This window comes from Perognathus longimembris, chromosome 2 (assembly GCF_023159225.1).
Source record: "Perognathus longimembris pacificus isolate PPM17 chromosome 2, ASM2315922v1, whole genome shotgun sequence".
Lineage (NCBI taxonomy): Eukaryota > Metazoa > Chordata > Mammalia > Rodentia > Heteromyidae > Perognathus > Perognathus longimembris.
In genome coordinates, this window is record NC_063162.1 from 95,183,191 (window position 1) to 95,207,540 (window position 24,350).

Here is a 24,350-nt window from a genome sequence, read left to right on the forward strand (position 1 = left end):
AGCCATGCAAGTGCCAACAAAGAAGGGAAGGAAAGGGAAGGGAAGGGAAGGGAGAAGGGAAGGGAGAAGGAAAGGGAGAAGGGAAGGGAGAAGGGAAGGGAGAAGGGGAGGGGAGGGGAGGGGAGGGGAGGGGAGGGGAGGGAAAGGAAGGGAAGGGAAGGGAAGGGAAGGGGAGGGGAGGGAAGGGGAGGGGAGGGAAAGGGAGGGGAGGGAAGGGAAGGGAAGGGAACAAGAAAGAGAGGAAGGAGGGAGAATGGGAGGGAGGGAAGACAAAGATGGAAGGAAAAAAATAGAAATGAAAGAAAGGGAAAGAAAGAGAAAGAAAGAAAGAAAATGTGCACCTTTATTTAAGTATATGATTTGAAATTTAATAGCAGAATTTCCCTTATCACCCATCTAGACAAAACTAAGGGCTGTTGGAAGCTTTCCAATTGAGCCACCCTGAATAAAGGCTTTGATTGTGCCAGTTGGGTTCTGTACCAAACTGTGCCATTCAGATTCTGGACATTAGTCCAATTATAGCAATATCAAAACAACATTAAGTTACAAAATAACATTTTGTGTTTGAAAATGCCAATAGCTGTTCTATTAGCAGGGATCCCACAAAGCCATAACACTGAAGATATTTACAAGTTGAGTTTCCTGGCCCAACTTAAATTCCACAAGATAATTGATCTCACTGTAATGCCTATAAAGAAAACTCACTTCAGTTCAACAGTTATCTGAAAGGAAACCCAGTCGCATATCCAATGCCACATCACACTGGCTCAGGCACTCATCCTTGGAAATGATAGTAAGACAGACTTCACAGTTTCTGTCTCTATAACAGAGAAAGCATCACCTCAGACACTGAGATTACCATCTCAGCAGCACCCAATTTGCTAACTCTCCTAAGATACTTTCAAGTTAAACATTGGGCCTTAGTAACTAGTTTTCCTTTGCGTGTATGTGTTTGGGGGAGGGGGGATGACCAGCATAGCAGTCCTGGAGCTAGAACTCAGAGCCTGGACACTGTTCTTGAGCTTCATTTGCTCATGTCTAGCACTCTACCTGGAGCTGTTCAGCTCTGGCTTTGTCAGTAGTAGTGTATTGAGATAAGCGTCTCACTGACTTTCTGCCCTGGTTGTCTTCTAACTGCCAACCACGAATCAGTTCTGAGCAGCTAGGATTAAAGGCATGAGCCACCAGCACCTAGTACTCATTCCTCCTCCCCCTCCTCCCCCTCCTCCCTCTCCTCCTCCTCCTCCCCACTCCTGGCCTTTCCCATGTATGTTATACCGAGGAAACGAAGCCACGGCTTCATGCATGCTACTCAAGAACAAACTCCTTTTTCATATTGAAGATCATTTTACATTTTGGAAGCTCCTTGTTAACTTATGATCTTGGTAGAATAATAAGAGTAATCATGCTTAAAAGGAAATCATATAAAGGTTACTGGTCTGCTAATCTATAAATGAATGTACCTTATAACCTTCTAAGATTCCACCAAAGACTTAAACATTCACTCCCAGATATTTCCCATCCTCCTCAGTTTGACAACATAACATCATGCTCTGTTTTTCTACTTTGGCAATTTCAAATATTCCTCGCTATTGGTTACAAAAATTATTAATCTTTATAAAATCTATAAAGATTAACTTATCACTTTATATTCTCCTGAAACAAGATGGTTGCATGGATAACCTTGACTGAAAGAATACTCCAAGATATTATCACAGAAAAACTATATAACTTATTATTTAAGCACAGCTGGAAACACCAACATATTGTTCTTCAGACTGTTGTTCTGTATTAATGACACTTATGGTTACAGGCTGGCCTGCAAGGATATTTTATGCTGCTCAGTGTCTGTACATTTTCAGCTCTTGTAATAAAATGCTTTCATTTACTTTTAAAGGTGGCTATGGACGCTGCTCTCTAAAAGTCTTCTACTCTTTCAGATACTATTTGAATATTCCAAATCATTGGACACAAAACTGATTTCAAGACCATAAATGGTCAAGTGTGTGTGTGTGTGTGTGTGTGTGTGTGTGTGTGTGTGTGTGTGATTTTTCTTAATATGTTGCCTTAATCCAGTGTAGGACCCTATCTAAGGTCTAGAATTTTCTTTTCTGAGTAGTTTCCTAATTCTACATTCCAATCCCAATGTACCATGCTCTTATACTCTGCAATCACTATATAATCTCCCTATTTTCCCATGGGGTAACCCCAGAATCTATAACATTCAAAATTATTAAGTTCCCATTGAACCTTTGAGAAATGCCTAATTCTATCCCATATTCCCGTATGGGTATTGCCTGGCTATAACTTCCTGTCCCGTTACTATTGCTGATATGGTTCTTCCTGTCAGCCCTCTCAAAGAGTTCTTCCTTTACCTGTCTTTGAATGTACTGTGTCCTGCCTCTGAATAACTCTTTAATTTATGCAAGGCATTATTGTTGGTTATTTAAAGTTACTAGAGAAACTGTCTGTCTAAAGTGAAAATTTTCTGAAGTTTTAGAGAAACCTCAAGTCAAAAGAGATCACATTGCTAAAACCAAAACACTGCAATAATATGGATATCCACTGTCACAATTCCAATTCCAATAAATATCAAAATAATAAACTGGGATAGGCAGTGATTAATCAAACATTAAGCTCTGCTAGTCATCAATTAATCATCTTTCATTTGTTCCAGTCAATTTTATGTTTCTCTGCCCTTAATTTCTTCAACAATGGTATTCTAAATTGCATTCACTGATACCAGGACTACTAGCTAAAAGTAAATGAAAAATATTTGACAATTTAAAATTCATTTAAAAATAATTTCCTAATGACTACCAATGTTTTCCATGTATGTCAATGCTGGAGAGCATTTTCTTTGTAACTAAGACTACTATGTACATCCCTTCTATAGGTCCTCATCTACTTCCAGCATAGTTCTAGAAATTTTATGAACCAAAGATATTTAGGTGGATATTTATCAAAGAGTAAGACAGGGAAATTTGGTGATACAAAGACAGAAAATAAGAAAGAAAACTAAGAAAAAATTATTTTAACTATAGTGGAAGAATATATATAATAAAATTTAGTAATATGTAATATAATATGTAAATTTAATAAATTGTAAGTAAATATTATAATATATTGTATAGAATACTATCTATTCTATTATACATAATACATACAATATGATATAAAATAAGACACAAATCAAGAAGCAAAATGACTATTAGCACATGTGAGTGATAGTTTCACTACATTATTATATTATATAATATGTATATAATATTTGAATGCACAGTGGAGGCTCATGGTCTTATTTTTTATACCTTAGCAAACATAAATATAAACATCCTCATATTGTTTGATAAAATTTTATTCTTTATTTGGTGGATAATTTGTGATTGGCTACTCTTAAAAATTATCAGAAGGAAAATATAAAATGCATAGAATATATACATATATTGTAGAATATATATTCTAGAATACTAACTATGTATTCTAGAATAATATATTATAATGCTCTAATATATAGTATAGAATATAGGTAATATAAAGTATTATATGAAATATTATATATACAATTATATATAGTATACTATTGACATTTTTAATACAAATTAAAATTATAAATGAAAAGAATTTTTTTAGTATGGAATTCATCCATGATAAAATCTACTTTTCTATACAGACTCTGTAGGAAATTTAAGTTCACCACAATTGATTAATTACCCTGAGAAGATAAGGAATTTCTGTCAGGCCGTATCTATACATCCATGAAGGAAATCCTCAGGCTTTCCAATCAGCCACAGACCTCTGTCTTCACAATTGAAAGACATAGTGATTTCTTTCCTCAGGTTTCAGCCTAAGAGGACATTTTTAGGAGGACATGTTTTAAAAATACAAACAATTTAAACATTTTAATATATTTTTATTGTTTTTGATATGACAATGAGCTGGACATGGGGTTCTGAGAGGGTCTGCCAACAATGTACACAATGATTCTCATGTAGCAATGTGCACAGCACTGGAGTAAGAGATAATTGAACCACTAAAGAGCTGAGCATCTGACATTTCAGTAATAGCGCTTTGGCATGAAACATGATGACTGGATGTGTTTTGCCAAGGTTATGTAGGATAATTTCCAGCATGTGGGACTATTACCATGATATCATTCTTGGAGTCCAAAAAGACAAAAAATAACTTAGAAAATAAGTAAACTGAGTTCTTGACTAGAAGAACTTTCACATTTGGCAAAGACACTTGGTCTTCCTTAGCAAACAATTAATCATAATTTCTTGCCTCCATTTACCAACATCCCCATCCACCCAGTAGACACTTGTGTTCTTGTTCATATTTCACAGGAATGTGTATCTATCATTTCACCCAATGTCCTAGAGCCTTCCTCAAATAAAACTTATTTACTGTGATCTATTAAATAGCATATTTTACCACATTTCAAAGTGTAAAACACACTAGGAATCAGTGCTGATATTCTTTCAGGTAAACTGTTGTACTGATTACCATGAAGTACATTGATGTCACCATCACTATGACAACATTATGCCAGGAACTATTCACTCTAAGCTACCTAGTAGAAGGAAATGTCATCTGTCTTTCTAAATAAAATAGAACACGTAGGACCTCTGCTTTCATATAAATTGCTACCTTAATGGTTAGGAATCGTTGAATCAAACCGGATGAAGAACTAGTTCGTGTGAATGTTTCTCCTAAGGTAAGATTTGAATATTTGAAGAATGGATGCTATAACTTTTTGGTCAATTAGAAAAGAAGCAATTGTTTTAATATTATGATATAAGAAACTACTTGCTGTAACAAACATCCTTCCTATTATTTGCTTATTTATATTTGGATTCATAAGCAGACAAAGCAGTGAGAGCAACAAAATGCTTAACTACAGAGGCAAGCTTTGGGATCTACTTGAAGGTTATTATTCGAGGTGCCATTTGAATCACTCTTTGTATTTTTAGGGTATTGCATAATTTTTTAATTTTCAGCTTTTTAAGATAGAAGTGAGTCACCCGCTAGTACTGTTCCATTTTTAATTAAGAAAGGATTCAAAATAGTTTTTTTCTTAAATTTAAAAATAACTTGACCCTCCTGTATTCTCAGCTCCCCTCCTCTCCGGGGTGCCCTATAGAAAAGAAAAGCTTGCATGTTAAAAGCTTAGGAAAATATACCTGTCTTCACAAACATGATTCTTTTACAAGTGCACCACTGCCAATATTTTTGGATTATTTATGCCTGATTTTGTACTTGTTTTAGTTTGTACAGTAGAGTGTCAGTATTCTGACATTTGCTGTTTAGATATCTGCGTTGCCACATGATATGACATAGAACCGTTGATAGATGGCAATTTTCCCAGGAATGTTTGCCTTTTAATATGATCTGAGCCAAATATGAAATTCTTTAGGGGAATTCCTTCCTTCTGAGACTTTGTTGATGGGTTGGGTTGGGAAGGATGGGGGGAAATATGAGATACATTGTACTCATATGCTGATTTGTTGCACAGCAATCCCTTTGTAGAAGTACTTAAAGGTAATGAAAATATAACTTTGAAAAGTCAAGGAATATAAGATGTGGTGAATTTTAAAAATCAAACTTCCATTTTGACCAATTTAGAGATGATATATATGACTGCTATACATCATAAGTGCTATGGACTAGAATCACAAAGACAACTCTGCTCTCTGCTCCTTCTTATGTTCAGAAATGTGATAAAAGCTCATTATGTTTTTTTTTAACAATGTATCATTTGACTTTAGAAAAGTTGAGTGAAAGATAAATAAAATATTCTTGAACGGAGGGTATGTTTTTCTGATCATATGGCTTAATATAAAAACTCAAGTTGTTTTTTTCCGTTTTTCTCAAATACTTATATATAACAGTGAGAAAAAAATACCCAAATACTAAACACAGATATAAGTAGTGGAAGACTTTTCAGAAATGATTTGAACAATAAAGTTAATATTCAGTCTGTATTTTACTCTATCACTGTCATCATTTCAATCTTATTTTCTTAAGAAAATAAAAGTTATATTCCATGTTGTACTAACAATATTTAAATAAAGTTTATGACAATGGAGGAAGTTAGATACATACTTTTAATTTAATTGTATTGTCAAGGTGATGTACAGAGGGGTTACCATTACATATGTAAAGTAGTGAGTACATTCCTTGTCAAACTTGTTACCTTCTCCCTCATTTTCTCCCACCTCCCCTCCTCTGAAACCCCCCTCCCAAATTATACAGTTTCCAACATATTGTCTTGTAAGTATTGCTGTTGCATTGGTTCATGCTTTGTCCTTTGTCTTACCATTTTAATGTTCTCCTTCCCTTCCCTAATTCAGATAAATGTTTATACAATACCTAGGGTATCAAAATCAAGTACATGACAACAAGGACTAAACCATAGGGAATTAAAACAAGAAAGAATAAACAATTTCACACAGTACATTCAAAATAGCATTGACAGTGAGAAACCACTTGTTTCCATATCTTGGGGTTCAATTGGTAAAAATTGGTCTATGTCTAGGATAGTCCTAGCAGAGGTTCATAATAGCTCAGTGACTATGTAGATATGATCTTATCTAATGGATACATTTCAAATAGTGTTTTCAACAAAAGTTAAACAGAGAAGAACAGAGATATTAATAGAGAAGAAATAGAATCAAAAGTCTATTGTGTATTTAGAAACTTCAAGGAGGGAGGATTTCAGATTTGGATTTTTAACAAAAACTTTTCAAAATTGATTTTGCTGAGATTTATGTCCATGAAGTAGTTTTCTCTTACAAATTATAGTTTCCATTTTAAAATCAGTCTTTAGCAGAGCATATTGAATATCACTAAAATCTGTTCAACAGCATTCATGTAACCTATATTTTTATATATTGCAAGCATTATATTTTCTACATCCTATATAAAGCTAACCCACTTTCTACCACCTCCACCCACATTCACACACCAACAGACCCTCATGATGTTGTGCTTAGGATTTGGGGATTAGGAATTTATTATGTACCTATCATGTTATCAATCTAAATTAAATATTTCATCATGATTTTATTTTTAATTATCTTTCTTTAAAAATCCTTCATGTAGTAAATAAATTTAAGACCCAGTTTCCTAAGGGCATTTTTTTCTTTGAGGGTTGAATGTATAGTTTTGTGATCTTTGCGAGAATTAAGACAAAAAATGATAATGTTCTTACGTGCTATACTTAAATCCTTAGAAATATACTTCAAATCTAATGGAATGTTGATCTGCTATTCAACTTACCACTTTAATGAGATGACTTACCTCCCTTGTCTAATGTGTTTGATTGACTGAGGTTCAGTAAGTGAGAGGGAGAATATAGCAAGATAATTTTCCCCTTTTTCTTCCCTTTGAATTTAAAACTGCAAATGTTTTCAAGTTAGCTATTCTTGAAATGAATTTCAACATATCTTGGTATTATTTAGATTGATTAATTCTGGTTTGTCAGCATTTATTTTTAACAAATAGCTATTCTAGAAAATAAGGAATCCTAATACATAGATATTAAATCTACAATGGATATTTTCACTGGCGTTTGTTGCAGTAAGACTATACATGAAGCTTTAGGTTATTGCAATGGTAAAAATGGCATTTGTGAACAGTACAAGTCCTCTGTAATCTGATTTTTGTCACACCTAGCTCCTAACGCAAAGTAACTTCTCATTAGTTCCTGAAGCAAGAACTTCTTGAATTGCCTTCAATATATTAAATATACTTTCATAGGCAACTTGGACATTGCTAGAGATTTAAAGATGAATAAGTAAAAATCTCGTATGTACCCAGTAATTGTTTCATATACATAAAATGTTATTTGCTAAGCTTAAGGTTAATGGATTCTTTTTCCTTTGACTCTTTTTCATGAACTAGCCTTGTTGACTTTACAAGTCTTTGTTTAAAATTCAGTTGTCTCAGTCTTAGAGTTAGATATGGCATATTGTTAAGATATTTTTACTCAGCCACAAATCCTGAACTAAGAAAAACTCATTTTAAACGTAATATATCTAACACCAACAGAGTTAGCTATCATGTGGCTAAAGTTTTCTGCCAAGAACACACTATAAGCCTTTTGTTAATATTACTCAAAAGCAGGAGGGAGGTAGGAAACTTTATTTCTATAAAATGAATGAGTCCTCCCCACCCCCGCTAATATCCCAGAGTTCAGTAAACATGGGGACACCTTGAAATGTATTTATGATAATTGCTTTTTTTCACAAGCTTAGTTATTTTCCCACCTCTGAAACACACAGATCTTATTTACTTGCTATCACCATCTGTCAGGAAATATTTTCAGTTGAACAAAGGAGCGAAAGAATAATCCCACCTGCAGAAGCTGTTCAACTAAGAAATTAATCCCAACAATGGAAGCTATCCTGAGGTGAGCTCAGGCGTTGGTTTCTTTTCTTTTCATTGTGGCACAATAGCTTACCTGATTTGACTCCTTGGAAAAAGAAAGAAATTCTAATTATTCTTCATGAATCTTTGCATTTGAAACTTCACTTTGGACTACACACACACACACACACACACACACACACACACACACACACACACACACAAAATGAAATGACTACAGAACCCTGTACAACTTTGCTCGGAGGGTTGGGAGCATGACTCATGTGAAATAGTATCTTCCTAGCAAACAAAAACCCTGAGTTCAAACCCTGATAACACACACACACACACACACACACACACCCCACACACACACACCACAAATTAAAAATCACTTTCTCACTCCACTCCAGGTTTTCTTTGCCATTCTAGTAACACTGTCTATCTGCTCTCCAACTCTCCATCTATAAAAATTATCCTTGAAGTTGGGCGCGGAAATCTTACACTTGTTATCCTAGCTATTCAGAGGGCTGACATCTTAGGATCATGTTTGAAGCAGTTTGGGCAGGAAAGTCCATGAAAATGTATCTCCAATCAACCACAAAAAACCGAAAACAAACAAACAAAAACGCTCGAAATGGGAAATGGATCTGAGGCTCAACTGGTATAACACTTTCCTTGAACAAAAAAGCTTAGGGACAGTACCTAGACATGTGCACCCCCCCCCACACACACACAAAGAAGAATCCATGGAAGTGGAGGAGTTAGGATTAGCTTTTGGAAGAAAGAGCTTAAGGAATACTACACAGTTTTCAGCTTATTTGTTATCTTTATTAAAGTAATACTTAAATAAAACAGATAGCTATTGTGTAAGGATTACAAAAATACCATAGAACTTTGAAAAATGGGCAAGATAAGCAGGGATAAATTTACCTGCTTTCCCTTCTTATTAACAAAGAGAATGACTGATATCCTTATCCCATTTGTCTTTTCCTGAGTCATTCATTCATTTCTTCTGTTTTTCCCCTGAGCTATTACATTTTTAAAATTTATTTACTGAAAATTCTAGCTTTATGTACCACTTTATTTTTATTACTTTCAAAACTTGTTCGCTCTACAAGGTTTTATTTTTCTTTCTATCCCATGATATTTCTTCACAAAATTTGTCAGCATCCAAAAACATTCTGTCTGATTTATAACATTACCCACTTTTCTCTTGGGAAATATGATTGGGCAGAGGTAAAGAAATTCAATATATTGTTTACTTCTGTGCATGCTAAATAGTGATACCAAGAAGCATCACCATCATCATCACCATCCTCGTTGCCACCGCCATTATCAACATTATTACTGCCATCATCTCATCACCATCATGACCATAATCTACATTGCTATTACAGTCATCATCACCTTCATCACCATCACTGATAGCAACTAATATTCATAATACGATCAAATATTTGAGCAATACATGGATTAATGGCAGATTAAATATTTTATTGAATATAATTGAACCAAATCATATTAGGGTACATAAGATCTTATTTATCCCACACACATTTACTTCCAAATGGCTTAGGGATTCCTCAAGACAGAAAATATCTTCAAGTCACTCATCTTCTTTGCTTCTGACATGCACTTTTGGGTTAGACAGAGATTGTTTTGTGAGTTCTGAAAGTATGAAACCACTATCCACTTAAATTTGTTTATGAGAAGCCTTAAGGAAAACTGAAATTTATATCAAGTTTCTATTTAAGGTTTGTCTCTAGCATCACAAATAGTAGCTACAATTTCTGCTTTGATTACTCTTTTATCTATAGGGTAATGGTGGATAGAGCAACTAATGACCATTATAATTGAAATAGACTGGAAAACATGTTAAAAGATAGGCCATGAGTTTTCTTTTTCAAAAAAAATTAATTGACTCTCATGTGCTTAGTTGAAAAACAATCTAGTTGCTGGGCACTCACACCTGTAACCCTAGCTACTCAGGAGACTGAGATCTGAGGATCGCAGTTTAAAGCCAGCTTGAGAAGGAAAGTTCATGAGACTCTTATCTTCAATTAATCTCATAGGAAACCACAAGTGGTGCTTTAACTTAAGTGGTAGAATGTGAGCGTGGATCAAAAGGAGCTAAGGGACAACTCTGAGGCCTAGAGTTCAATCCCTAGGACCAGGCCAGGGAGGGGCGGGGGATCCACTCAGTAACATAGAATAATATTATACCCAGAATAAGAGTATTTATGTTAAATAAAATGTCTCATAATCTTGGCATAAGAAAATATAGGCAAATGGAATAAAAACATGGAATTACACATTGTATTAAACATACGTACACATAAAGAATAGCATAATCCCAGATTTGGAAATTCAATTTTATTTTATTTTTAATAGGATTAATTTACTTTTTCTTTGGTTTTCCAGTGCAAGGAGTCTAAATAAAGTATTCTAATGCCTAAAGTTATGAACTATTTTTTCTAACTTGTTCACCTTGTAATTGTGATTTCTCAACTAAGAACAGGCATAATATTTCTTGAAGTAAATCAATAGAAGTCTGTTTCTACAACTTTAATGTTTTGTTGAAAATAAACAAAAAAATAGTATTTATTATTTCTCTACTCTGGTAACATTAAGTAGAAAATGGCTGCACATAGTTTAGATTGAGTGTTCTCTTCTGCACAGAATGCATTTTCATAATTCTTCACTGTTTGTTTTTTCCCTCCTTCCTTCCTTCCTTCCTTCCTTCCTGCCTTCCTTCCTTCCTTCCTTCCTGCCTTCCTTCCTTCCTTCCTTCCTTCTTCTTTCCTTCCTTCCTTCCTTCCTTCCTTCCTTCCTTCCTGCCTTCCTTCCTTCCTGCCTTCCTGCCTTCCTGCCTTCCTGCCTGCCTGTCTGCCTGCCTTCCTGCCTTCCTTCTTTTCTCCTTCTCAGTTTCTTTCATGCCTTTTGTTCAAATTATTTATCAGCCTAAAATTCTCCAGTGGTATTCATTACTATATTATACACTACAGACTTCCAGCATTTAAAATAATCTCATGCTCCCATTAGGTAACATTGAAGCTTATCTTTTTTTTTTCTTTTTTCCCAGTCCTGGGGCTTGAACTCAGGGTCTGAACACTGTCCCTGGCTTCTTTTTGCTCAAGGCTAGCACTCTGCCACTTGAGCCACAGTGCCACTTCCGGATTTTTTCTATATATGTGGTGCCGAGGAATTGAACCCAGGGCTTCATGTATACAAGACGAGCACTTTACCACTAAGCCATAGTCCCAGCCCTGAGGCTTCTCTTAAACTCTATTATAGTTTGCCAAATTATAAAATCCAAAAAAGAAATTATATCAAACTTTAAAATTTTTAAATTGAGCTGGGTACCTGTAGCTCACACCTATAATCCTAGATACTTACGGAGATGAGATCTGAAGATCACAATTTTAAGCCAGCCTGGAAAGACGAATCTGCAAAATTCTAATATCTAATTACGCAGCAAAAACCTAGAATTGAAGGCATGGCTCAAATGGTAGAGCCTTGAGCAAAAGTATGAGGGCCCGAGTATGAGCCTCAGCATTGACAAAAAAAAAAAAAAAAAAAAAAGGTAGATTTAAAAAAAAAAAAAAAGTTAAGTTGGGCTGAGATAGGCTTAGTGGTAGAGTGCTTACCTAGCATCCGTGAAGCCTTGTGTATGATTCCTCAGCACCACATAAACAGAAAAAGCTGGAAGTGGGTGCTGTGGCTCAAGAGATATTGCTAGCCTTGAGCAGAAAGAGGCCAGGGATAGTTCTCAAGCTCTGAGTTCAAGCCCCAGGACTAGTAAAACAAACAAATAAGTAAATGAAAGTTGTATTTTTAAATATGAAGCGTGTTCTAAAAAATATGCCAGCCATATGCTTGTCAGAAAGCCCTGGTTCTCTAGGATGTAATTGAGATTTATGCCTTCTTATGTAGGTATTTTTCATCCTCTTAGATTTGTTCTAGCATATATGGATTTAGCTACAATTTTGAGATGTTTCTATCTTTCAGTTAATTTTTTTCCCTAAAGCTAACTAGTTGTGTTTCTATCTAAATCTAAAAGTAATAACCAGGTATATTGCTAAGTTGTAACATTGCAAAGAACAGGCTCCATTGTATAGTTTTGCATTATATAGAGTGAATCAGATGTGTTAAAATCTGTTGTGGAAAATATATTTAATTGATAATATTGGCATATTTCAATAAAAAAATTTAAGGGATTTAGACAATAAGCATTGCATATTGTTGCATCACATTCAACACAATAGTGTATGTTTTTATAATAAATGTAAATGAAACTTTGCAATTAAATAGGGGTATTTCCTTTTCTGTTTCTCAAATATTTGTCTGTATAACATCTCTGTGCTTGAGTTGACCAAAAAAGTTAAAAAAAAAGAAAAGAAAAAATTAATTAGTCTGCCTGAGGTTACTGTGGAAAAGAGCCATGGGAAAAATCCAAATAAATCTGTCATCTGGTCAATCTGTTCTAATGGAGAATAACAGACTCAAAGTGTAAACAAATCAATGGAATATTCCCTGACCAATCCTGTCATATTTGGATTTTTTTTCTTGAATAGAGAAAATGCTTCCAGTCCACTCTGATCTAACTAGTATGTATCATTTCAGTTATTAGTAAGCTTTCTCTACATTGTTTATGTTATATTGTATGATTTAACCAAGTCTTTTAAAACTCATGACATCAAGACATTATTCCTCTAATTGGGGTGGGGGAGGGTGTCAGGGAATGTTAGAGCTAAATTGTATTGCATTCATCTCCTTTTAGGAAATAGGAAAGAGCAGTTAGCAAGGAAGTAAAAGCAGAATTTTCACAAATGAGACCCCATCCAAACTGTGAAAACTGGTGAAGATAACGTTGGCAGAAGTAGGGACAGCATGTCATGAAGGGAGAGAATATAATCAAAGGAGGGAAATGGGAATGGCAATTTAGGAACATGTTCCTTGATGAGGCAGAAATAGTTTGCAGAATGTAGGACTATTGCCAAGTCATGGAAAGCACCCAAGAGTCAAATATCATTTTAGAATGGATGACACAATTTTAGAGTGTTTTATATTCTTGTAATGTGCAAACTCAATAGACCATAGATGGCAGTTTTCCTTTCACTTAATTCTTTTTCCTTTCAATGATGATTTTAAACTATCATCAACCCACGATTGTAGATAAGTGATTTGGCTTCTCTTTAATTGGTTTTATTAATGTTTGTTTTAAAAATTGCAACCTATTCTTAGAAATCAGGCTGCAAATAGTGCTCAAGATTATCAGCAATTTTATGGATTGGTTTTTATTTTTGCTGTTATTTTGTTTTTCTTTTCTTTTTTTTTTTTTTGCAAGTTCTGAGGCCTGGCCGTATCTATAGCCTAAATGGATCCATTTAATAAACTGTGTGTCCTTGAAATAACTTGTCCATATAAGAACTATGCTCAGTCTGAGGATATTCCAAATTGTTCTACTCATATTAAATGCTGATTTCAAATTTCTACCCTCATTGTTAACTATGTATTTGTTGCAGTGTATTTATTTTCTAAGTTGCTATCCCCTAAATCTATGTATCTATGTAAAACTATTTAAATCATTTCTTGGAGATTCATTGAGGAAAGAGGAACAGGTTGTGTTGAGTGATGAGCTTTAGAAAGTGTGGGTTAGACTAACATGGAGGATGAAGGAGGTTGGATATGGTCAAAGTAGGTTCTTTGCATCTATAAAAATAGAGCAGTGAAACCCAGTGAAATTGGGAAATGGAGAAAAAGAAAAAGGGAGATTGATAGAGGTTTTGAAATTGCAATATGTTGTAATCATTTGGAAATATAACAATGAAATCCTCATCATCTCCTTATAACTAATGAAAGATAATAAACCTTTTTTTTTAAGAAAAACTACTTAACCTGCTCTGACCATAAATCAATATTCATTTGCACGTGCCTCTAGGCAATACTCTGTTTGCATATAGGGTATAATGTTTCTTAAAATCTACATGTATAAAGCCAGAGTTAGTTTCTGTCCACTTGACCCTTATTTTAGGTTCTTCTTATTTTCTCAAATGAAGTTAGGGTGAACATGCTAATTCCAATCACCAGGAAAGAAGAAAGAAATATTGTGAAATATTTCTTTTCCTCATGCTCACATTTATCATTATTATCTTATTTGGTTTATATTGTTTGAATAATATACATAGTTAGACTGTGTGTAGCAATATAACTTGTTGCTTAAACTAGTTTTAGTTAAAACTAGTAGACTCCTAAATAATGTATGAGTCTGCAATCAAACCTGATTTAATTTGAGAAATTATACCTTTTACCTTGTGTATCATCCCTCTGTATGCTTGCCAGAAAAATTTCTTAAAAATGAAATGTTTTCCTTTTCAATTATTCCTAGCTCATCCAACTCCTATTCTAATACATTTGATTGTATTCCAATGAATTTCAATGTTCTTCATATAATCTGCAAGATCTTTAATTGTTCTTAGTTAAACTTTTTGCTAAACTTATCCATATGCTTTTTTTCTACATTGCTGAAGATTTTTGAAAAGTCCTCAAAATACCATGTGGTTTTGTCTCTATATTTTATTCTTATCGTAACTGATAAAAATATTAGTTCTTCCAATTATTCATAATTCATCATCTTTAATATAAAATCTTTTTCCTACCCACAAATCAGTTCTTTTTCAAGTAAAATATCTTATAATGTATATTTACAGAAACTTTTATAACAAATATCACATGTGCATATATACTTGCATACACAAACATAATTTTTCCCTTTTTGTCTTACTCTTTTTACTCTGTGTATTATGAGAATGTCCTATATTGTATATACACATGTTGTAGCAATGCTAGAGAGATCCTACAACATGGTATGTTCTTATCAATACTGGACCTATATTAACTTTAGAACATAACTTCCACTCACTATAAAGAAGACTTCAAAATTTCAATAAACATTTGCTGTTGAGTGGGAATATAAAAAATATGTAAAGCCCAAAGATCTGGGACAAGCCTATTTACTAGTCAAATCTTTCTCCATCAAACCCTAGCTTCTCAAACATCTGTCAGCAAAGTTTCTTTGAATTTTACAAGTAAATTGGTTCTCAGTAGTCTGACCCTTCCTCAACTCAAATTCAAATTCAGAGTCATCAAATATAGGAGCAAAATCAACAATTGAATTTAGGATGTTAAGTATATAGGAGTCGCTTTGAGATCAGAATGAATGCAAATGATCATTGTGTGGTAATAACAATATCACACATTATTGATATTAACACATGTTAATATCAAATTAAGATTTTTGGTGAAATGACTACTTCCATTGTCAATCTCCTTTGCGGGAGGATTTTATGTGCCTTCCCTATGCAAAATGCTGTTTAGAAAATCAGTGTACTCAAACTACTATATAAAGAAGCTTGTACTTAAAGTTTCTATTATTTCTGATGCTAATCCAAATATATATTTTATTTAATGATTCTTTTATTTTATTTTATTACAGATACCTTTCTTAAGTGACCTTGTAAAATACCAGAGGGTGGAGTTTAGGAGTTTTTTTTTTAATAGTTGTAATACTTAAATCTATGGCAGTAATGTTTTTCATTGGTTTGAAAAAGTGTGAATCAAAGGTTCTTTTGTAATTAAGTAGTATGTAAAAACTCAGATACTACTTTTTAATCATTTAGTTCATCATAACATTCTCATGAGTTACATATTTTTTATTGAAGCACCAATTTAACAGCTGAATAATATTCAGTTAAGGGAATTAAATACATCCATGAATCCTCAGGATTTAAATCCTGTATTTGCACAAATTGATCTTCAATCTATAAAATAAGAGCTGGGCAATGATGGCTCATACCTATAATCCTAGCTATTATCTCTGATTAACCATCTAAAATCCTCAAGTGGAGCTGTAGCTCAAATGGAAGAACACTAGTCTTGAGTAAATAGCTCAGGGACTATATTCAGGCCCTGAGTTCAAGACCCAAGGACATCATAAAAAAAAAATCATGAAAGGTTAAGGGGATGCTTTTTGTTATCATGTGTACGTATTTAAAAATCAAATTGATCTCCAAAGGCATATTACGGTAGATCTCTGACTTGTGGCTCTTGCTCGTGCATACAAATGACTGATAATTATGTTGTACTCCACTGTGAAATACAGGAAATGAGAACAGGATATATTATGCTATTATTTTTGTTAAGATATCAGGCTTCTTTTGCTTAAAGAAAAATCTTGATGCTTTCTAAACACATAAAAATTGCATGTGAAATCTATTTAAATATTTCTGTGTGTACGGTTATTTCAATATGAAGTAGAAGAAAAATCTTTTGGCCAAGTTAATTTAAGCTGAGAGATAAGTACTAGAGTAGTTTTCTTTTTAATTTTCAGTAAAATTCCAATGTAGTATGATGTAGATTTCTATTTCTCCAGTTCTCTATTCCTGTAGGAAATTCTGTCACCCCTCCAGAGTTAAAATACTTAAATGACTGACTTTTTCCAGTGACCTTTGTTAGGTCTGCACTGTGGAACAATTATTTAGCAAACATGACCACATGTGAATTCGTGACAGATGAGGTTACTAAGTTACGAAAAAGTTGTATTGTCCTCAGTAAACTCAAGGACTATGAATAGCCAATTTTGTTTCCTTCTCCAAATCCCCAATTTAAAAATATTATTCAGTGAAGTAAGCCTGGGGTGCTTACGTGTTCTTATCACTTATAAATGTGCACTTAACAGGCACATAGTTTGATTCCCATCATCATTGTTACCACCACCACCACCACCACCATCATCATCATCATCATCATCAAAAGAAAGAAATAAAATAATTGACTGAATAAAGGCATATTAGTCCTTTCCAAATATCACAAACAAAACAAAGCCCCTCCATATTTTCTTAAAAATTTAAAAGCTTCTCTACTTCACTGATACTGGTACAACAAAGCTGGTATATAATCAGTCAATCAAAATAAATAACTTTAATAGAAACTAGGTGTATCAATGAGAAATTTAACTGGAAAAACACATAAAAATACCTAGAGATAAATATCAAGAAGTATCCTGTCATTCTATGAAGAAGTGTATAACTCTTAGTGAAGAATACTGAAGGTATAAGCAGACAGAAAGTCACCGATATTCACTAATTATAAGATTTTTTTGTGTAAATGTGTTTGAACTTGATCAACTTCCCCTCCTATAGATCTATATCTCAATACAAACCCAAGCAAATGGAACATAAAAAAATAGCATGTTAACATTTGAGGTTTTTGAACCAAATGATTGAGACAAATTATAAGAACAATGTCCTGCATGATACTATAAAATTATATGGCTAGCTAAACTGTTCTTTAATTTGTACCCAAAAATCAGAGTAATCCAAAATTCACAAAAATCTATGTGATATATTCAGAGAACATCTGAGTCAATTTAAGTTACTGGGTAGAATAGAATATTCCTTTCTAAGAAGACAATTCTGGTGACAAGTGAGAGACTTCACAAGGGTGAAGTGGTCCCCTTTAACCACCACCCCCAGCTGTGAACACACCAGGTGGCTGGAATCTTAGTTCAAGAAAAGTTATATTTAGATTGGAGGAGATTCTGAAAATTGCTAATGACATGCAGAATATTCTGGAGGAAATACACAAAGAAACACTGAAGCAATTAAGGTAAAATAGTTGTTTTCAATAAGAAAAGAGTCTGTGAAACGTTTGATAATAACACCAGTCACAAAGAAAATCAAGCCCTTTAAGCTTTCAGTACTGAAAAAGCAATTTTCCTAAGCTTTGGTTTTTGTTGTTGTCATTACTATTTTACTAAAAAACCTTTGGATGTGTGTGTGTGTAGTAGTAGTAGTAGTAGTAGTAGTGGTGGTGGTAGTGGTAGAAGTAGCAGTAGAAGTTGAGGCTAACAATTTAGAAAATCTAATCTTTAAAAAAAATTTTATTTATCTATCTATTGCCAAAGTGATGTGCAGAGTTTAATACCTAAGGCAGTGAATACATTTCTTACCCAACTTGTTACCTCTTCCCTCAGTTATCTCCCACCTTCCCTACTCCCCATTTCCCTCCCCCCTCTCCATTTCCTTCCCTTCTCCTCACTTCCCTCTCCACCCCCTCATGGATTGTACTGTTGGTTTACAGTATATAGTTTTGTAAGTATTGATAATGCATTGGTTCATCTTATATCCTTTGTCGCTCCACTTTGATGTTCCCTTTCCTTTCCCTAGTTCCAATAAACATATATACAATATCCAGGGTACCGAAATCAGTAACGGTAATGTCAGGGGTGAAACCCTGGGAAAAATGATAGAAGAAAGTGGCATAATTTCAGATGTTAGATTGAAAACAACAATGACAATGGTAAAAGCACTTATTTACTTAATCTGGAGTTCATTTCACTTAGCATCATTTTATGTGTTCGTATGTACATAGCTATTGAGCTCATTCTCTTTGCATTTGGCTCACTTCACTTATTATAATTTTTTCCAAGTCCTTCCATTTCCATATGAATGGGGCAGTGTCATTCTTTCTGTTAGAGGCAAAAATATGTACCACATTTTCTTCAGAAAATCTAATCTTAGTGTTAGACATGCACTACTTGTCATCCATTCCCTCCATTTGTCTAAAATCAAACTATCCTGATTAGTGTAAGCTTTTTTTAAAAGGTAGCCCATCCTCATGTGAGCAGGGGTACTTACAGGTTTCACATACACATGAGAAAACTTTGCAGCTTGAAGGAAATGAAAACCTATGTTCACATGGTGAGGCTGATAGGTAGAGTGATCCGGAATCACTGACATTCATTTAATCCTTCTGAACTGATACTATCAAAACTGTTGCAAAGCACAACCTGAAAATTGAGAATTTCTGTAATTATCTCAAATGAATGGATTTAAGTAATACATGTGCAAAATAAGTTTCCACAGTAAAATGGCTCCTATATGAACACAAGTATCCATCAAATAATTTTATTCCCTAAGACACATTTTTGATAAAATAATTGAAATCAATGCCTGTAAAATATATGTTTCACTGTGCCATGAGTGAATATTTGAATTCCCCTATGCTTGTAGTCACTTGAGTCATCCACTTTAAAACTCTGTAAATGAGACTATTCAATTTTTATTTAAATTTCCTAACTCCAAGACCCTGTATGTAAAATATATTGGGTATTTGGAAACTTGCCACATACAGAAATAGGTATGAGAATAGATTTCAACTTCATATGGGAAATGAATACTTAGAAAGAAAGTTCTAGGGCACTATGTAATATGAGGAGCAAATTCCAAAGCCATGGTCAGGTGGATAATAGATAGTTTTAAGAAATACATTCACAAGACTTCTCCACATATATTTCAGTAGTTTTCTGGAAAGCCCTTTTCAGTATTCCTGTCATCTCTATTTCTTATCTTTTTATGTTCTTTTGAACCATAATTATCACATTCCACTTTGTATTCTAGTTGGTTATATAAGACCATCTTTAATACCAAATTCATTATTTTTTCCCTTCCCATTGGCAGAACAAAGTAAATTGTTCTTTATAAAGCAGCATTCTAAGTTTTTGTTCTTGGGATAATTCCAGAAAGCTTCACAAATAATGTCATAAATAAGGGGAGGGGGAGTGACAAACATTTTCACATTTTATCTGATGCTCCATTTTGATGCCGTGAAACAGGCTTTGAATATTAACATGTTTTAAATGCTCACTGTTTTAAATACAACAAAAACTTAATAAGATACTACAGAATGATAGAGTATTTAAGATTGGAGCCTTTCATGGAGTCCAAAAAAATGTTATTAGGTGACTGAGAGATTTTCAGTGAGCAATTTTGTTTCTTTGCAGTAAGTTGTAGGTAGGATGCAGGGAAGTCAGTAGGAGGGAGTGGAAAGGAACACCTCAAGAATGCTTCATTCACCTTTTAACTGTGTGTGTGTGTGTGTCTGTGTCTGTGTGTGTCTGTATGTTAGAGGGAGAAAGAAAGGGAGATTAACAGGACAGAAAAGGAAGAAGGAACCCAGCCCAGGAAGGAGGAAGGGATAGAGAAATGGATGAAAGAGGAGAGAGAGAGAGAGAGAGAGAGAGAGAGAGAGAGAGAGAGAGAGAGAGAGAGAGAGAGAGATCACATTACTCCTGCTAAGAAAATTCTCACACACTGCACACAAAAATTCACTTGAATATCAACACTTCCTGACCCTATCTCTTCTGCTGAGCTCATAAGTATGAGTTTTATTTCCACTCAAAATCCGATATATTTTGGCACAATTACATAGGCCTGTGATGTTACAATACTTCTCCTTGACCAGACAATGGACATTTAAGATGACATCTTCCTAAATAAAGTTGAGGCATTGTGTAATATTTATACCTTCTTTTGTACAAACAGGATATTTGTCAATTGTGGGATAAATGAAATTCTGTAGAAATCCATATTCATATCCCTCCAAAGTGGCCTTATTAGTAAGATACAACTCCCCAAAACTTTTTGAATTTTAATAAAGGTTTCCACAAATCTTAACCAAATATTAAGCAAAACTTCACCTAGCAAATTTTCTGTTTGTTTGTTTTTGCCAGTCCTGGGGCTTGAACTCAGGGCCTGAGCACTGTCCCTGGCTTCTTTTTGCTCAAGGCTAGCACTCTGCCACTTAAGCCACAGCGCCACTTCTGACCTTTTCTATATATGTGGTGCTGAGGAATCAAACCCAGGGCTTCATGTATACGAGGCAAGCACTTTACCATTAGGCTATATTCCCAGCCCTCACCTAGCTAATTAAATTGAAAAACATAGATATGCTATTAGCCAACTTAGCCAAGTAATAGTATTTTACCTCTCAACAAATGTTTCTCAAAGATTATTTTGTGAGCATAAGTATCACGAGAGGAAGGCAAGATGGCTTGATTTTGGAATCATGCTGTTACATAAAGCTGAGTGTTTAATGTTCTTTGATATGTGTCAAATATTCCACACATGAATGGCAAAGGCATTTCTTTTATTTTCTTTTGGCAACTTTATTCATAATTGCCAAAGTTTGCCAGCTGTAGAACTTTATACCTGTTATCATTTATTTTCATTTCTTGATTTCTGGTTAGTTTTGCACTTCTGTCAAACATATCTTCAAGTCACCTGAGATGGTGCTTAGCATTTGAATTGTAGTTTGTTGCAATTTTTGATACATCTTTCTGTAACCTGAGTGTTGCAAAGCATAGTTTTATAATCTTTATTAAGATGGTGACTTTTTCTTCCTTACAAATGATACTAAATTTCAGTCCTTGGATGTATTCTAGGCATTTTATCCAGTGGTTTAACTCTAGAGGCCTAGAATAAATTTAAGGTTTACCCACCTGACTGGTGACAGGTGGCTCATGCCTGTAATCCTAACTACTCGGGATGCTGAGACCTCCTGAGGATCAGGGCTGAAAGCCAGTCCAGACAGAAAAGTCCATGAGACACTCATCAACAATAAACTACTCAGAAAAAGCCAGGAGTGGCTGTGTGGCACAAGTGGTAGAGTGCTAGCATTGAGTACTAACAAAAGAAAAAAGAAAAGAAAAAAAAAAGCACCCACCGTTCAGTTACACCTTCTGCTCACGATATTTGTAACCACAAACATTGCATAGTGATTATCTACATATTTAACAACCTGTGTGTGAAATGTTATGTAAGACAGCATAGCATCAGTTGGGAATTTTAACTGGCTTTACCACAGCTCCTTTGTTTCATTCTCCTGGTGAGGCTTTCAAGCATTTCTTTCTAACTTTTCCATTCTTAAGGTCTTTCCTTCTAACCTCTTTTTAGGCAATCATCTGTAGACTTTACTGAAAAAGATTGTAAACATTTATAACATTAATGATTTCCCTCTGCAATGCCTACATTCTCTTGAAATGACTTTACAATATTTAAAAAATTATTGGTCAATTGGAGTTTTCAGAAAGAAATTAATTGAATACAAAGAATTACCTCCCAGAACAACTTTTTTTTAAAGGAAAGGTATGGCTTAGCTAATTTAGGAAAATGTCCAGAATTAGAAGACACGATAAGGATTGCATTTCTCTGTATCTTATCTGAGTATATGTGGAAACCGGGTATACTGGTATTAGAACCAGAAAATTGGAAGGGAATACCAAAATCAAGAGACACAGGGTAAAAAAAAAGACAAACAACTACAAAAGCAATACTTACAAACTGTTTGGTGAAAAGGAACTGAACAACTGAACAACTCATGGGGGGGAAGGGAAAGGGGGAGGGGGGAGGGGGGAATAAGGGACGAGGTAACAAACAGTACAAGAAATGTATCCAATGCCTAATGTATGAAACTGTAACCTCTCTGTAATTCAGTTTGATAATAAAAATATATATATAAAAAGAAATTATAAAAGTGTGTGATGCATAGAAAAGAGTATAGAATGTTTATCACCTTGAAAGGAAATCCTGGAACTGTTCAAATTCACCCATGATTTCTCCCCAAAGTTTCTCCTCCTGACAAACACTAGCCTACTTTGTCTCTTTAGATTGCTTTATTTGAAAATGGCACATAAATATACTTAGACCATATTTGAATTTTTATGTCTCGCTTCTCTCTCTCTCTCTCTCTCTCTCTCTCTCTCACACACACACACACACACACACCCCCTTTCTGACTTGGTTTTACAACTCTTCACAAGCACAATCTTACAAAAATGCTTTAATTCTATGGCTGTTATTTCAGTGTATACATGCTCCTTGATATTTAATTACATGAAATTGACTACAAAGTGCTTGATAAAAATCTCATTACTTTACCAGAATAGTTACAACTTAGTATTTATATGCTTTCTATATGTTTCAAAAATTTGAGGATTGAAAAATAAATCTAAAGAAACTGTACATGTTAATAATTCAACCAGAAACAAGTGGAATGCTAGAAACATAAATTAAAAGATTCATAAGAGAACAGTTTTGTTTTTCCATTTCTATATAAAGGAGTCTGTTTTACAAGCAATGTAACAAATGGCTTAAAACAATGTTCTTGTTGCTAGGCTCTTAGATATCTAAACAGACCTTATACTTTTTTAAGATGAAGCGTAACAAACTGAAACATTAAAATGGTACTTAGTAAAATAAGAAAATGACTCATCAGCAAACTGAAATCCCTTTGCTAGTAAAAGTCCTAGATATTGTATAGCAAACATTAATTTCTCTCTTAGGTTTCTTTTGTTTCTGAAAGTCCTCTTAGACTAGAGATGCTAATTTATCTGTTTTAAAATATACTCTTAAGGCACGTCTTAGAAGATCACTTATTGTCCACTATTGCTTTAAATAAAGTTTGTTTTGAAATATATTTCAATTATAAGGAAGTGTGTAACTGACAGGAGAATTTTCAAAAATGGATTTCCATAAAAGAAGAATTCTTATTTTCAATAATCTAAAAATTCTTGAAAAAAAAGTTGATCTAGAGATAACTCATTTTTCCCAAGAAAAGTATGTAGTTCATAACTTCTTTGTATTTGTTACATTTCCTATTTTATGTAATAAATAAACTATGCATGTAGCAAACTGATTTTTTAAGTTTGGTGCTGGTCCAGGGGCTTGAACTCTGGGCCTGAAAGTTGTAGCTGTTTTGTTTTGTTTTGTTTTGTTTTAATTCAAGTTTATCACTCTATTACTTGAGCCACAGCTTCACTTCCAACTGCTTGGTGGTTAATTGAAGATCAGGGTCTCAAGGACTTTCCTACCAACTGAGATGATTTTGAACCACGATCCTCCAATCTCAGATTACAGGTGTGAGCCACCAACACAAAGGAGCAATCTGTTTCTCACCAATTATGTCAAACACCACAGGTCTGTTGATTCTGCTAAATAAAATGTCCTCAAAATAAGTTGTAGATCTCACCTCTGGCACTTTTTTTTTTTTTTCTGACAATCTTGCGACTTGAATTTAGGACCTGAGCACTGTCCCCGGCTTTTTGCTCAAGGCTAGCACCCTACCTCTTGGAGCCACAG

At 34.2% G+C, this 24,350-nt stretch overlaps 1 long non-coding RNA gene across 1 annotated transcript; it reads right to left on the minus strand.

The window, feature by feature from the left end:
• Positions 1-6,192: 6,192 nt before the first annotated feature.
• Positions 6,193-18,685, minus strand: LOC125345806. The gene is made up of 3 exons (XR_007209796.1): positions 18,472-18,685; positions 17,901-17,906; positions 6,193-6,228 (listed from the first exon to the last, which is right to left on the minus strand). It is a non-coding gene; the product is annotated as an uncharacterized LOC125345806 (long non-coding RNA).
• Between the last annotated feature and the right edge of the window lie 5,665 nt (positions 18,686-24,350).